At 40.6% G+C, this 7,509-nt stretch overlaps 1 pseudogene; it reads left to right on the top strand.

Annotated features, from left to right (window-relative positions):
* Positions 1–682: 682 nt before the first annotated feature.
* On the top strand, positions 683–5,929 carry LOC127212215 (calpastatin-like; annotated as a pseudogene).
* The last annotated feature ends 1,580 nt before the right edge of the window (positions 5,930–7,509 follow it).

Here is a 7,509-nt window from a genome sequence, read left to right as displayed (position 1 = left end):
ATGTGGGTTGTTTCCAGTTTCTGGTTGTTATGAATAAGGCTGCTATGAGTATAGTTGATCAAATGCTATTGTTGTGTGGTGGAGCATATTTTAGCTGTATGGCCAGGAGTGGTATAACAAAATTCAAGTTGAAGTTGATCAAAGGCCTCATTGCTCATTTCCATTGATCTCTTACCAGGAAAAAAAAATCACTTAAAGATATTATCACCTCTTTACTCAGTGCTTTTGCTATTTGGGGCCCCTGTAAAATATTAAAAAGTGATAATGGTCCAACATACACTACTAAGCCTTTGCAGTAATTTTGCCAACATTATGTAGTAACTGACATCACATCATTTCTATGTACCACCCAGGGTCAATCTTTTGTGGGAAGAGCTAATGGACAATTTGAACATTATTTAAAAATAAAGGAGGGAGAGGACAGTACAGCTACTCCTAATAATATTTTATCTTTTATTTTACATCTTTAGTCTTAAAAAATGTGGGCAAGGATGGCCTCACTGCTACAGAACATCTTAGCGGCCCCTCTGAAATGTTCAGGGTCCTTTGAGAGATGTTATGTCAGGTCAATGGGTCAGCCTGAATTCAGTAATTCACTGGAGCCTAGGCTATGTCTGTGATTCTTCTACATGTTCTGAAAGACCAGTGTGGATACATGTAAGACTGACTCAACCTGTGGAAGATGGATTCTAAGACATCTATAGAGGATACACCTGATGCAAAGGACAAGAACGGGGTGATGGGGTCATTGACCCAAGGAGAACAGAATCCTGCTACAAAGACTCAGATGAAGAAGTTATACGGAGGGAAAAGAGTTGGTGAACTCTTAAGGGAAGGGTGTTCCTGCAGAACTACTGTTCCTTGCTATGCTGACTTTGTTGGATGCATCGCTCAATGCTGAGGCTTACTGGGCTTACGTTCCTGATCCCCCATGCCTCACTTTGCAAACTGGAAAGAGAATAGCATTCCTGTCTATGTTAATGATTCTCAATTTAATTATAGTCAGGTTCCTAATCACCTTACAGAAATATGATCACATGACAATTTGAGTATTGATGTTCAGGCCTTGCATAATAGTTAATTATGCAATATTTCATTCAACACTCAATGTTGGATGAATTATGCTCTTGCATTGCTGTGCAAAATCTAAGAAAGCATTTTGGTCATTATTTTTCTGTTGTAATTGGACTCCTAAACTGTAGTCCAAGGGAATGTCTCTCTGAATTTTGTCATTTGTTATATTAGGAAGCATAATACCCTTAAGAATATTTTGCTACTCTATGTCTGATTTGAAGAATGACTTGCTTACCCTTAAATTAAAAATAAATACGTAAGAGGGAACTGCAGAAATTTATGAATTTGGCCTGGTCTATCTGCCTTGAGAGTCATATGTTTTGGGTCTTTCAGGTTAGAGTTTATGGCTACTGGGGCACTGTGTGCCTTTCAGTTCTGAGAAACCAGGGCACTCTCTCAAGAGTAGAGCATTCAGGCCACCTGCATATCCCTGTATTCCCTAGTGGTCAGCAAGCTAGGGTGGACAATTAGTCCTATGTATTAGCCTGACCCTGTGTAGCTTGCAAACGCCATTGTATCCTGGCAATGACAACAGCATTCTTCCTGGCAACTACCATTACAGTCTCTTTCTTATAGGGGCATAAAAAACCTGGTTTTAAAAAAACCTGATTGCTTGCAATGAACTCATCTCAGCCTCAGTCTTGCTGAGATTCCTTCAACCCAAGCCTGGTTTTCTCTCCCACAAACAGTATCAGAAGGTCTTGGTTCAATAAGTAACTTCTGGTGCTTACAGAACTCAGTGTCTATATTTGAATGAGGGTTATGTAAATTGTTAATACATAATTTTATATTTGTAATTTAAATAGAGCATTTCAAGGGACTTTTGAGTACACACAACAAATCAAGAAAGCAAGAATGCTGCAGATAGTCCATATTGTACTTTTCCCATGAATACTCATCCCAGTCTGTCTCCCTATCTATCTTTTGTACCTGTTCCATCTATCTATCTATCTATCTATCTATCTATCTATCTATCTATCTATGTATCTATCTATCTATCTATCTATCATCACATATCTTTCTACTATTTGTCTTTCTATATTTAGCTATAATCTGTCTATAAATCTATGATCTATTTTCTATCATCTATCTATCTATATAACTGTATATCATCTACATATTTTCCCATCTCTGCACAAACATTGTTATAATATCCTTTTGGATCCTATAGTTTATAGTACTGTTGATTCTATTTAAAGAATTGGAACTGAATAATCTAACTAGACTGCAGTGTACTAAGCATACTGCAACGTTTCATTTTATAGACTTTACACTCAGCACAGAAACTCAACTATGAGTATGTCTGTGAGATATTTTTTAGAAATGTATAAATTGAGGGAGAAGATCTACTCCAAATACGGGCTATGCCATCCCATGGGTTGAGTACAAGGCCGAACAAAAAGGGGAAAGTGAACTTGACACCAGAAAGGAATCCATGGCCTCTGCTTCTAGTGCTAATGCAGCTTAGCCAACTGCCTCGTGCTCATGTGGTCATGACTTCCTGGTAATGGCAGTGAATATTATCTTCAAACTGTGAATCACAGTAAACCCTTCCCACTTTAAATGGCTTCTGTTATGTTTTCTGCCATGGCATCAAGAAAACCCATGACTTTATTTCTGGTGTCATCAAGGCTGGTCCTCTGCTAATTCTGTCCGGATGAGTACGTGGAAAGTGTATTCAATTTGAAATTTTTCATGGGGGACATATTTTTTCTTTCATCCACCCAACATAACATTTTTATTAATTATTTGGTGATTTTGTGCAGTGCACCTTGACCATACTCACTCTCTGTTCTTTCCAGGTCCCTTGAGCCATCTACTCACCCACCCACCCACCCACCCAAACAAACAAACAAATGTCAAGTTAATTTTGTGTTGCTCATATACTCAACCTCCCAGTGGACAGCTCCTTAAAGAAAATTTAGTCCTACTCCAGTCCCTGCCAGAAGCATCAAGTGTGAAACGCTTCAGCATCTTTGTCACAGTTATTTAAGGAGTCTCTTTAGTAGCTTCCAGTATGGACCTTTTCTTTTTTGTGGGGGAGGGTTGGAGTAACACATAAATCTTCAATGTCTCTCATTTTCAGTTATGAGTCTTTTGTCACCAATACCACGAAGAAAAATAACGCTTTCATGCCCAGAGATGCCTATAGACACTTCCCTATTATTTTCTAGTGTTTTGAAGTCCTAAACAAAAACAAATTTATTCTCAATCAATCAATATGGTACTTATAAGTACTTCAAGCTTTGAGTATTTCAGGTCAGGGCACAAGCTGTTTATAGGGAGTTTTAAGGAACCCTGGAGTGAGCATACTGGTTCTGGTTCATCCTACCACAGAAGCAGATGGTGTAGATGTTAGACAGTGGAATTAGAGGAGATTCAGGGATTATTTTCTACCCATTATAATAATATACCTTAAATACTCCCACCTTCATATATGTTTTTGGTGGCCTACTACATCTAACTGTTTTTGGTTGCATGAGCATGCAGTGGGGTGTTATTTCCTTGAGTAAGAGCAAGTCACAGGTGGCTACCACAGTGAGGAATAAGGCCACATAGTCCTAGCAACCATTGGTTACCAACAGTGTCCCAGGAAGGGTCAGCATCTTGTGAACTTCTCTTCTATCCGTGGTGGAACATTGATGGGCCCTAATTTGTGTGGGTCTTGGTGTAGGTGACTATAAATAGCTTTCGGTATATGGGTGCAGTGACCATGTGATGTGAAAATGACAGTATCTCACTGAAGTCTTTTCTCTCTTCTGGCTCTTACATTCTTTTCACATGCTTTTCCACAGTGTCCCCTGAGCTGTGGAAGGAATGATATAGAGCAGTTGATAAGAAAAAAGAAAAGAAACAGTTAATGCCAGCTTTACCAGTGGAGTCCAAACTGACTAAGCCATCTGACAAGTCATGCATGGATGCTGTGCTGGATGATCTGATAGACATTTTAGGCAAACCTGAAGATCCTTAACAAAGATGATATACCATATGGTGGACCAGGAGTTTGGGACCCAATGGATTGTACTTCCCTTGTTAAGTTGAAAATAAAAGAAGGGACTATTCCTCTAGAGTACAGGAAATGTCTGGATGAAAAGGAAGGGGTTGCCAGATCTCCTCCAGAATCCCCTAAACCCATGGGGACTGGTCATAATACAGACACTTTGTCATCTAACTTCACCTGTAGTTTTCTGACTGGAAATCAAATGAGAAAGAGAAATCTACAGGGGAAGTTTTATTTTTTTAATTAATTATTTATTTTTAGATATATATGTGTGTGTGTGTGTGTGTGTGTGTGTGTGTGTGTGTGTGTGTGTGTATATATATATATATATATATATATATATATATATACAATTACACATCTATACAATAAACTACCTACAGTAAGAAGATCCACAAAATAATCAGGAATTACATAAATGTTACATTCACAGTATTTTGGGAGTGACCAGAAGTGATGTTCCTCCCCAGGAGAAGAAGGTTGAAAATGGAGTCATGAATGATCAAGCCCTGCACTCTCTGTCAAATTCACCAGGCACCAGGCAGCCAGACCTTGAGAGCCACCTTAGCCCAGCTGAACAAGGCAAAGAAGCAAACAAAAAAGAAGAAGAAGAAGAAGAAGAAGAAGAAGAAGAAGAAGAAGAAGAAGAAGAAGAAGAAGAAGAAGAAGAAGAAGAAAGGCAGTGGAAGTGTGGTGAAGATCATGACACAGTTCCCCTCTTAGCACAGGTTAAAGCTAGATATGGATAAAAATGGATAAACCACTGTTGCTGAAGCCAAAAGAAATGTCTAAGTGCCCGAGTGAGTTAGAGATAATTGGGGAGTTTTCTGAAGATTTTGGCCAATCAACATATCAAGACAAACCATCCAGGCCAGGTGAGAAAATAGAAAAATCTCAGGACACATCCCCAACTCCTGTGGCTGAGGAGGCTGTGCCTCAGGCCTCCATGTGTCGTATACAGTCAGCACCACTCAAACCAGCATCCTTGAAGGGCATGGTACCAGATGATGCCATAGAAGCCTTGGCTTGAAGCCTGGGGAAAGAGAAGCAGACCCAGAAGATGAAAAACCTGTGGTAGATAAATTCACGGAGAAAGCTAAAGAAGAAGACCATGAGAAACTTAGTGAAAAAGAAGAAACAGTTCCTCTTAATTATAGACTAAAGGAGGTCAAGGATAAAGAGGGAAAAACCAGCTCTTCCAAAATATTCCAAGGAATAAATTACACCATCGAGAGATGACTTCCTTCTTGATGCATTGTCTCAGGACCCTTGCAATCCAGCAAACATACCATCTCTCGACTATGAAGATGCCAGACTTCCTGCTGCCATTTCTGAAGTCATTTCTCAGATGCCTGTGCCTAGCACCCACACAACGGGTCCACTGCCTGACACTGAGCAGAGAGACAAAGACTTCAGTGAAGCCTCAGATAAGCTTTCTGACAGTCTTAGGCAAAGACAGACTTACTCAGATGAGAACAAGCCACTAGATGATGAAATGAGGAAAAAGAACATCAAAGCAGAACGTAAGAAGACGCTGGGAGAAAGAGACACCATCCCACCTGAATACAGGCATCTCCTGGACAATGATGGGCAGGGCAAACAAGAGAAGCCACTGATGAAAAAAATAACAGAAGCTTTATCAGGACCAGGACACCACTGATGCCCTCTCAGAAGATTTGGATGGCTGCCCCTCAACTATAGAGACCTCACAGAGTACAGCAAAGGAGAAGAGCAAGAAGACTTCAAGTGCCAAAGCATCAAAGAATGGAGTGAAAACAGGATTCCTCCAAGAGGCCAGAGGAAGTGTCCAAGCCAAAGGCTTATGAAACTGCAAGCTATAGTTTACATATTTGAATATCTGAAAAGAAGTTCTTCAATTGGTGGATGGTGACTTTTGGAGAAGAAAGGTTTTGTGACAACTTTTCTGGGTAGCTTCAAGACAGTGGTATTTGTTATGTCTTTTGACATCGTAAATGTTTTTGTTTGTTATTCTTTTCCAGAAAGGAAATAAATTTGTTTGATTTACTCTTGTTCTGAATTGAGTATTGATAAATATCAAAGATTTTTCATTGCCTTTATGTGGGAGAAGGACGTTTTATATTTTTAAGAAATGTATTTTCCTCCACTCCCAGACATTATCGCATCCCCCCTCTGCCTCCTCCCCACCCCCCACGCCCCGTGCATGCCTCCTCCATCTGCCCTCTCCTTCTCCTCAGAGAAGGGGAAGGTCCCCTATGGTACCAACCACATTAAGTCACTGCAGGACTAGGTGCATTCTCTCCCACTGAGGCCAGACAAGGCATCCCAGTTAAGAGAACAGGATCCTTAGTTTGAGCGGGACCCCTGGGCCCAAATCTGCCTATCATATTGTTCTACTTGTAGATTTCTAGGACCCTCTGTATCCTTTTATTTTGCTATTCTCCCATGTGTCTCTCATTTAGAGTCCCAATAGGATGCCCTCCCCTCTGTCCCAGTTTCCTGGTAAGTGAAGGCTTTCGTGGGACATGCCCCTTGGGCTAGTATGCAGATATAAGTGAGTATATACCATTTGATTCTTTCTGCTTCTGGGTTAACTCACTCATTATGATCATTTCTAGCTCAATCCATTTATCCACAAATTTCGGGAATTCCTTGTTTTTAATAGCTGAGTAGTATTCCATAGTGTATATGTACCACAGTTTCTTTATCCACTCTTCTATTGAGGGACACTTAGGCTGTTTCCATGTTCTGGCTATTATGAATAAGGCTGCTGTGAACATGGTTGAGCAAATTTTCTTGTTGTGTGCTGGAGCATCTTCTGGGTATATTCCAAGGAGTGGAATAGCTGGGTCTTGAGGAAGCCCTATTCCCATTTTTCTGAGATAGCACCAGATAGATTTCCAAAGTGGCTGTACTAGTTTGCATTCCCACCAGCAATGAAGGAGTGTTCCTCTCTCCCCACATCCTCGCCAGCATGTGGTGTCGCTTGAGTTTTAGGAGGTAAACTTTAAACCCCTTCCCAGATCTAGCCAATGGTCAGAATATTCTCCACAGTTGAGTGGAGAGTGTGATAATACTTTCTCACGTACTCTGGTGACTCACATTTGACCATGTCCCCTGGAGGGGGAGACCTGGTGGCACTCAGAGGAAGGACAGCAGGTAGCCAAGAAGAGACTTGATACCCTATGAGAATATACAGGGGGAGGTAATCCCCCTCAGGAACAGTCATAGGGGAGGGGAATAATGGGAAAATGGGGGGGGAGGAATGGGAGGATACAAGGGATGGGATAAACATTGAGATGTAACAGGAATAAATTAATTTAATAAAAGATGGAAAAAAATAAAATCTACACTGAGCAGGATCTATCTTTAGGAGAAAAAAAAAAAGAGAGAGAGAACAAGATCCATAGTGAGGTATCAGAGTCAGAGAGGATCCCCAGCTCCAGTTGTTGGTG

This window comes from Acomys russatus, chromosome 30 (assembly GCF_903995435.1).
Source record: "Acomys russatus chromosome 30, mAcoRus1.1, whole genome shotgun sequence".
Classification (NCBI taxonomy): Eukaryota; Metazoa; Chordata; class Mammalia; order Rodentia; family Muridae; genus Acomys; species Acomys russatus.
This window is presented reverse-complemented; position numbering and strand designations above follow the sequence as displayed.